The sequence below is a fragment of the Dendrobium catenatum genome, unplaced genomic scaffold, assembly GCF_001605985.2.
Source record: "Dendrobium catenatum unplaced genomic scaffold, ASM160598v2 fragScaff_scaffold_659, whole genome shotgun sequence".
Lineage (NCBI taxonomy): Eukaryota > Viridiplantae > Streptophyta > Magnoliopsida > Asparagales > Orchidaceae > Dendrobium > Dendrobium catenatum.
The window spans coordinates 1,240,249-1,249,951 of NW_021319121.1; positions in this window are offsets into that span (position 1 = coordinate 1,240,249).

A 9,703-nucleotide genomic window follows, 5' to 3' on the forward strand; every position below is an offset into this window, starting at 1 on the left:
ACACATCAGTGATACATAATAAAAAATTGATGTGACGCGTTATCATTCTCCTCTGGAGGCCGTTCGAGGACCGTACATAATAATTTTTCCAATCTTAAATATGCTTCTTTAAAGTATGCTTATTTTAAAATGAAAATGCTAACATATTTATATCATTAATTGTGGGAATGATCACAATATACTATGGGCTATTATATATTGATTAATAAAGTTAGTTCGCTTTATTCCAAATTATAGGGCTTATCTTTTTGAATAACTTTCAAATCTTTTTCGAGATGAATTCATTTTACTCTATGTTATTCTCATTTCAATAAAATAAAAAAGATATGCTTTAACTTTTTTTATTTTATATTTAGTTTAATTAATACAAATTCATACACACATTGCATACACAAACTACGAACACAATAACTCTTGATTGGAAGCAAAAGCTCCTAACCAATAGATCAAGATGAGCACCATGATATGCTTTCTACATGAGAAGACTCTGCTATTGAGAATGATCATGACCTATTTTAGATTGCTACAACTTTTTGTAAAGATGATTATAAAATTATTATAAAATAAATAAATTTTTAAATCATTGTGAACAACAAGCTTCTAGTAGAGAGATTTTTAAAAAAACAACACAAAACTAACAGCAAAATTGAACTGTAATGAGGCTTCGTTTAGGACAATTTTGGACCCCTATTTTTTTTTTTAAAGAGATTTTTGTTTCTAAAAAGTAGCTTTACAAAGTAGTAAGAAAGTGATGTAAGCATAGAACTACGATGCTTGCAAATGATTTTAATAACAACTTGCATAAATTCTTGATTAGAGAAATAACAAAGAAACTTTTAGAAAATAAAACAACGAATCAAAACGTAAGAGGTGTCACTTTCGTTTAGGCTAAGTTCCACATCCAAAAGATTTGAATCTTCATAATATCGTAGAAAATAAACATTATTGCCCAAGTAGTAGTTTTCAACAAAATTCCTAGTCTAACAATAATGTTAGTAAAAAATGAATGTACTCAAATTCTTATGTTTACTAAGCTTTGCAGAATCAGGTGAATGCGTCCTTCGTGACTACAATTAAATCACAAGAGAGGTTAGACTTAAGAAATATGAGAAAATGAGGAATAGAAAACCTTCGTTAAGGATTGACGGCAATCCTCCACTCGACGATCTCCAATTGCTCTTCGATAGCTTCAACTAAAGTGTATAAGATGCGTTCTACGTGGTCCTCCACCGTGTGACCGATCCTCGGGTTGACGTCGAAGAAGGTTGAATGAAGAATGTGCACGAACCGTGTTCGTCGTAGACAAGTCCGTAATCAGTTTCGGGGTCGGCCATTCATGGATGCTAGATGACGATTTCTTCCCAAAGATTACTAGTCATCTTGAACTCCGTTGAAGAGAAAAAAAAAATGTTTCTCTTCTCTTTGAAGTGAGGATGAAGAAGAGGTGGCCGGTCTAGGGAGGAGAACAAGGTTAAGGTTTTGAGTTCAGATTTTGGGAAAAAGAGGTGGAGGGAATTCAAGTTCAACACTTCCTAATTGGCCTCTTGATTGGGACTGATTAAAAGAAGAAAAGGGGGGGGGGTGATTGGGGGAAGGGATTGGGGGTTTCTTATTTGGGGTTTAGAGATTATGAAAGATTTAAATTAAATCCAATTTGATTTTGAAATTCAAATAGGATTAATTTAGAAACTTTTCTAAAATAGATTTTATAATTTAAGAAAGATTTTAAATTTCAAATTGAATGAATTCAAATTCTGTCCAAATTAGGCAATGGAAATCAAAGAGAAAAGGGGGACTAAGGCCGGCGGGTTGATTGGATTCGGGTATGGGGGCCGGTGGCTGGGTGGGTGCAAGTGGAGCTCGGTCGAGCAAGGGGAAAGGGCTTGGGGAGGGAGAAGGTCTTTGGTGTGATGATGGCCGGTGGTGGTGGTGGGAGGGGGAAAAGAAAGAGATATGAAAGAAACCACGAACCCGACTCCTCTAGGTTGGTGGGTGTTGCGCAATCCTCCCTCTCCTAGGGGTCTCACTCCAAACTCTCAAGCTCTCATGAGAAGTCAAACAAGAGAAACGAAAATTTTATTTGATCATTCATTCCCTTCGAAAGAGACGTACATAGGACTCAAAGTAGAAAAGACGAAAATGCCCTCAGGGCTTACATACAATATCCCTTAATAAAAGGGTAAAACGGGAAATTAAATAAAACAAATACAACGACATAAGAAAATACATAAAATAAATCAAAAGTACAATGACTCAATCGTGGTCGTATATCGGCGGCCATGCCTCTGATAAACCTTCCATGATCTGATGTCCCCATCAGTTGTATGCATAGGAGAACCTTTACACTTTATACAAATATGCCTAGCTATAAATCCAAAACATCCAAATATGCCTTTCACACCAAAATCATGTCATGGATTTCCTCTTTAGCAACCATTCCTTTCAACCATAAGCCCATGGTTCTATACTTCCTTCTATATCACCTATGGGTTCCAATAGTTGCCATAGTCTTTCCAATCATAGTATTTGAAGCGACTTGGAAGCAAAAATAACAAATTAGATAAGAAGAAATTGCAATAACACAGGTATGGGGGATGATTTTTTATTACTCCTCCAACAATAACGAAAGATGCAATTGATCTATAATGTAAGAGCTAGATCGGCTCTCCCACAAAACCTAGCCAGCATTAGAAACAACTTCAAAAAAGAACTACAGCAAACACAATCTCAAAATGAAAGTAAAACAACAATTAACCCTAATATAATCCTTCCTACTTCCCTCCCAAATCGGAATCCAAATCAGCACTCTTTCCCTGAATAAAACATTTCCTAATTCAAATCAGCCATCTTTTCCAAAATTAAAACCTTCCTATTCCCCTTTAATTCCTCCTTACATAATGAATAATAGCTCCCTTGGATCCTACAAGAAGAACCAAACTTCCCCCTCCTGCTGCCCTTGGTTCCGCCCAGCCACATGGCTGGTTCGGCCCGGGTAGGGTCAACCGACTGGGCTGGGCGTATCAATATTACACCAAAGATTAGTTTGAAGTCGATCACTTTTAATATTGAAAACATAAATCCATATAAATAATAATAAAAATAAAATATATTATATAATATTAATAAAATTAAATTTAAATATATTTAATATTTTAAATTAAAAGAGGAACTTACGAGCTGAGCAGATGAGCTCGTTAAAGGATCAAATTTCCTCGTTTATTTTGCAGCAGCCCTTTTTATCTCTAACGAACTCTCATTGGTAGATTTGGAAGATTGCCTTTTTTGAGGTGGAAAAGGTGTGGTCTGCTTTTGGGTCGGTTTAGTGGGCAAACTTTAGGCATGCTTGTTTTCCAACAAGTTTAAAATGATTGCTTTAGCACTTAGTACTTAGTAGTGATGCCTTTTTTTTTTTTTAATAAATTACTATATATGGAAAAGGGAGAGATTAAAAATAAAAAATAGGTGGTTTTCACTCTATTTAAAAATAATATTATCTTATTATTTTGATATTTCAAAGTTTTTTTTTTTTGGGGTAAAATTGAGGACAAGGCCCATTTTATTAAATGAAACTAAGTACATGTGAGAAGAACAAAAAGAGCTCAACTAACAAAAAGAACAACAAAAAATTTGATCCGTCAATGTGTAAGACTATACAAATAAAAATCTGGAGAATAAGAAGGAAATCAGAACAATCTACCGAAGAGGTGGTCGGGCTCAGTCAAAATGAATTGCCGCCAAGAAATCTTTCCCCTGGTTGCAAAGGGAGAAGCTGTTGTATTTAGAAAATAACCAAACTCTCTGTCGTCCAAAGGAAGGAGAGGCAATTCACACATCATTGCCCTGCAATAACAAGTTCTGCAGCCAAAAGAAAAAGAAAAAGGCAATAAAACTGCTCTAGCCTTGCAAAAAATCTCAACCTCCAGCCAATACCAGATTACAACAACTGATACAGAAGTTCCGAATTTCTCCATTTGGTGATTTTAGTGAAAACTGAAAACTGCCCTTCGAATCAAATGGCAAATTGTAATAATGGAGGATTGAGAATTTTGCCAAACTTCCTTTCATTACATTCTTTCTACTATCTTATGGCTTGATATTTCAAAGTTTCTCTCATAGTTATTTATTTTTTCAATTTATCTTTATTTTGTTGATAGGTTTAACTTTTGATGAATATATATAAATAGTTTTGTATTCCATTGATAATCAATATTTTGTAATTATGAAAATATTTAAAAATAATTTACATTTAATTTTTATTATTTTATTTTCATTTTGCTAGAATATAAAATAATTTTTTTTATGGCCAATAAGGCATCAAATAAAAGAGCAAATTTATCTATATCAGCAAATATTTTTTTTCCTAAATTTGAATGGTTTTATTTTTAAGTGATGATGCAGAAAGGCAACTACAAAAACACTTTTTTTTTTTTTTTAACAGATTCATTTGCTAGGTGATAATTCTCTTTATACGAGTTGCAATCCTAAGAAGCAAACTGGCTGTAGGCAATAACCAAACTTTACAAATGAAATAAATATATTAAAAGGATATACTTATTTAAATTCCATTAGGATGGATTTTATTTCATCGAATTTGCACCAATCTTATTGAAAATACTTTTGCTTTATTTGATTGAGCATATCATAAATGAAGGGCAAGAATATTAGTGCCGGTAAAGTAAGAGTCTTTAGTCCTAGCGTTGTACTAATACCCAACACATAAACAGAGAATTTAGAAATACCAGGATTTTTATGTGGAAAATCCTAACAAAATGAAAAAAAAAAATCACGGGGTCATGCACAGTTGAAACGATTCCACGGTTGTTTGAATATGTTATGAAGATTAACATGTTCCTAAACTTGAGGGCAAACAATTTACAATAGTCTAAGAAGTGGGGTGTGAATTTACAATGATGACGGTTAGGCAGTAGTCCAACTGTGGTATAACAAAAGTTTGAAGGCTGTATGGTAGAAGACCGGCAACAATCGGTGGCCCGGTGGAAGTCTGGTGACATTCGATGGTTGGGCAAATCTCCGGCGACGGTCAGTGGCCAAGCGGAAGTTTGATGATGGTTGGTTGCAGGGCAGAAGTCCGACGATGATTGATAGTTAGGTGGTGGTCGAGGAGGCGTCTGGTGGCAACGGAGCTCCCATATTTCTCTTCCTCTCTTCTCTTCTTTCTCTTGCTTGCTCCACCCTTCAATGAAGAATGAGGTGTCTGCTTATTGTTTTCTAGGAGTAGCATGGCTAGTAAATGGGTAGAATATCAAGAGCATATTGCGAGTGTTTTGATGGGCAGCCAATATTAATTCCCTCGATAATAGACTATTTATCAAGTATTTTAGTATCTTAATGATGTCAAAAATCGGTGATCTTAAGCTCGTTGGATTCGTCTCATCGAGTCGCTGGATTCGACTATAAGCATGTCACATATGAATATCATTTGGTCATCTAATTTATGTTTCAAAATGCGCTTCGGGCCATCGATAACGACCCATGTGAGCTTGGATTGGATCAATAGGTGTTGTTGGGTTCGTTTCCTTGAGATGTCCAATTTGACTATAAGTTTGTTGAAATTAAAGTTTGGATGGCTTCATATTAATTTAATTTTGGATGTTTCCTATTTAATTTTGCCTCGAGATTCGTACTCGATTAATATAATATTTTGATGATATATCATATATGATATATTAATGGAGTTCATAATTCGGCTACCACCACCATCAGCTGCCACCTATCACCTTTGATGACTTCAGTGACCAGCCGCCAATTGCTCGTCGCACACCACCCCATATCTAGTCTCCTTCCCCAATAACTCACCATCGTCGTTGACCACTACCGATCACTGACCACCACTATATTTGGAATTTACATTGTATTCATTTTCTTCAAGCCATACATAAAAAAATATAATTATTTATATTTATTTTACACTCATCCAGACAACTCGAAGTATTTCAAATATACTGCATTTTTTACATAATATTTTTTTATATTACATTCTATTTTCAGCCAATCAAACAAACAGTCCTTATAGATTTTAGATGAGATATCCTGATTATTTCTAGTTGAATCATAGCTCAACATTGATATTGCATACTACAAATTTGATGAAAGTTGAGTTTAAATGATTTTGAAATTTTTTTTTAGTATTTTTTAACTTAAATATATAAGAATTAAAATTTCATATTTTGTATTGTCGCGTAAATTATTAATATTGAATAGTTTACAAATAAAATATACCTTTTACTATATATTTGAAATCCTTAATATAATGAGCCCTTTTTTACTTTAAAGATGGAGATTTTCCGTCATCATCTCCACTAAATTTTAGCAGATTAAGATTTGCTTCGGCCTGCCTTTTGTTTTTCTTTTTTTCTTTTATGATTTGATTTTCATGTCGTCTACTTTTTAGGGAGGTCAACGACCGGCAGATGCGACAAAGGATGGGGATTTACTATTTTGAGAGCATTTTTTATTAAGATTATTACAGTTTAGAAAATTTATAAAGATAAAATAAATAATTTAAGTCTTAATTTTTGCATGAAAATCAAACACATTTTTATTTTTTGAGATATTTAGGCTAATTAAGACAAAATAACACACTCACATGACAAATGACGTCTAGCACGCGCACCCGCGTTCGCTTCCCGTGTCGGGTTTGTCAAACCGGCAACCCGCCAGATTGGGACCGGGTGGGTTTGAATTTTCGACCCATTTACCTATCCGAGTCGGGTTAGCGTCTAAACCCGAGCCCGACCCGTGACCTGGTTTTGACACCCCTAAGTCAAATGCAAGTTATGACTCCAAAATCTCTTTCATTTAGGACTTTTTTAAACCATTATTTTTTCCCTTCTTTTAAAAAGTTTTTGTACTAAGAAATAACTCTACAAAGCACTAAGAAAGCTGTTCCAAATAATGAGGCTTTTTTTTACTGTTTCTTAAAGTAAATTTTAGTACAAAATTAAAACTTTTATACTATAAATTTGTTTTATGAAACAGTAAGAAATCTATCTCAAACAAAGTATTAGGGTTCATTTGGTACAGCTTTCATACTGCTTCTTAAAGTAGCTTTCTAATATAAAAGTTTAAATTTTTGTACTAAAAAGTTAGTTTAAGAAGCAGTAAGAAAATTATCCCAAACGAAGTCTTAGGATTCGTTAGAGGTGGCTTTTTTACTGCTTCTTAAAACGACTTTTTAGTAAAAATATTTTAATTTTTATACTAAAAAACTGTTTTAATAAGCAGTAAAAAGCTGTCCCAATCGAAATCTTAGCTGATAATCAAAGCTCCTATCAAAAAATCAAAATGAGTCTAAATAAAATAGAATAAGCATAGGGGATACTAAAATTAGTAAAATATTTAATATTCAAACTTAAAATAAAAGAAAAAAAATCACGTGGATAGACTCAGTTGATAATTATTAAAGATATTATTTATATATAATTTATATTTATTTTTAATTATATAATTGTTTACTTAGAACCTAATCAAATAATTCAAATATTTATTGGTCAAATTGAACTGTAACTTAACTATCATTAACAGACATGCATTTATTAAGATGGGAGATAAATGAGGAGGCATCACTTTACTCTATAATTTAAAAATATAAATGAATTCTAATTATCTAGAGAGAGGAAAAAAAAGCAGGAGCACATGATATATATTATATAGAATAGATATCATCATATTAATGTGTAGGGGTGTCAATTTTTGACACGATCCGAATCCGATTTTGAAAAATTCGGGTTCGGGTCAACCCAAACCCGAAACGGGTCGGGTTCGGGTTGAACAAATCAACCCGTTTTAAAAATCGGGTCGGGTTCGGGTTGTACCAGTAACCCGAAATTGACCCGAAAGTGACACGAAAACTCATATTTGACCCGAAAAATCGAGATTGACCCGTTTTGACCCATTTTTGTCCTGAAAATTGAAGATTGACCCGATTTTTTACCCGAAAATTAGTAATTTTGGGTCAACCCTGGGTCATCTGTGTCAGGTCGGGTTGACCCGGATCCTAATCGAGTCAGTTCGGGTCCGGAAACCTGACCCGTTTTTCAAAACTGGTTGGGTTCGGGTTGACCCGAATAGTGTCAGGTTAGTTTCGGGTTCGACTCGAATCCGACCCGTTGACCCGAATTGACACCCCTAATATTAATGTGTGATGGAGAAACCAATTATACAAGTGTTACAACGTTGGCAACGGCTAAAAAATTTAATAGAATAGCAATACAATAACGCCATGCATAAAATGTATTGGGTATAATAACAGCGATTTAGGTTCCGTTTTATATAGGAAATTGTAAAACTACTCAGAAAGAGAAACTTTATAAAAAAAAAAAAGTAGAAAATAACTTTCTATTGCAAAAAAATTTTGAAAGCAATGAAAAAAAAAAGTAATTAACCAAAAATTATGATTATCAGAAAAGGGAACATGTGGTTTAAGGTTGATAGGGGTGTAGTGTAAGTGAGCCAAGCCGGTTCGATCGAGCTTGACTCGTTAACAAGCTCACTAGTCAAGTTTATCAAACCACGTGTTCGAGCTCAAGCTCGAGCTCGAGGTCGAGCCTATACTCGATCAGTCGAGCTTGCATATTAAATGAGCTCAAGCTTGGCTTGGCTTGGCTCGGATGCTGGTTTAACTTAAAATATATTTAACATTTTATTTAAATTAGCATTATATAATATATTTTAACATCTCAAAATTAGTTTCATATAAAACAATTCTCTTCTTTTTTTTTGAGAATTTTAATTTAAAACTAAGAAATCGAGCTCAACAATCAAGTCAAGTTCTAGCTTATAGTTTTTTTTTAAAGAGCCGAGCTTGAGCTTAGTAAATGAGGTCGAGACGAGCTGGAGCTCAATAAAAACTAAGCTTGAGTATGAAGATACTTGACTTAACTTGACTCATTTATACCCCTAAAAGTTAAGATTAAGTCAAATTCGAGCTTGTATTTCTCCAATTTAATTTAATTTTATTTAATTCTACTTGATTAATCAGAAATAACTTGCATTAGAGTCGGCCCAAAATCAATTTTAAGTTTCTCATATAGTTAAAAATATTAAGAAAAAAAAAATCTCAAGATATCTTCAAGTAATTTTCAATTAAAATGGGTCTGAAAAATATTGAGTTTCTTTAAAATAAGTGAAATATAAATTCATATATATAACACTAATTTCAAAGCAAATTTTATATAAGTTGCAGCACGAATTCATGATTATATAAGTATTACTGTTATGATATGATTGCAGATATGCATATTACTTCTTTGTTGTGCTTAAAGTCAGTTATAGGATTTGATTATTTGCTGGACTCTTGAGCTCATTATATACGATTAAATGATTTTAAGTCAAAATAATAGAGCATGAGTGTGAGATTCACCAGTATCCTTCAAGTTCATGTTCCTATTATTTTAGCTATTTTTCTGTACTCATGACAGCTAGTTGTGATATGATTGTATAGATTATGAGTAGTGCACATAAGTTTTGGAGATATATATATATATATATATCGGTATATCTCGGTGAACATTCATAAAATTTTTTTTATAAAGTATATTTAGAGAAGTGTTGGAGAACGTTTATGTGCTTTAAACATGAGTTTGCATGGGTCCAAGTGTTATATTGTTTTATGATTGGTTAGAGTGCTTCCTTTGAATTTTTGAAAACGAATTTGGCATCAAGGAATCTTTCTTTCCGCTTT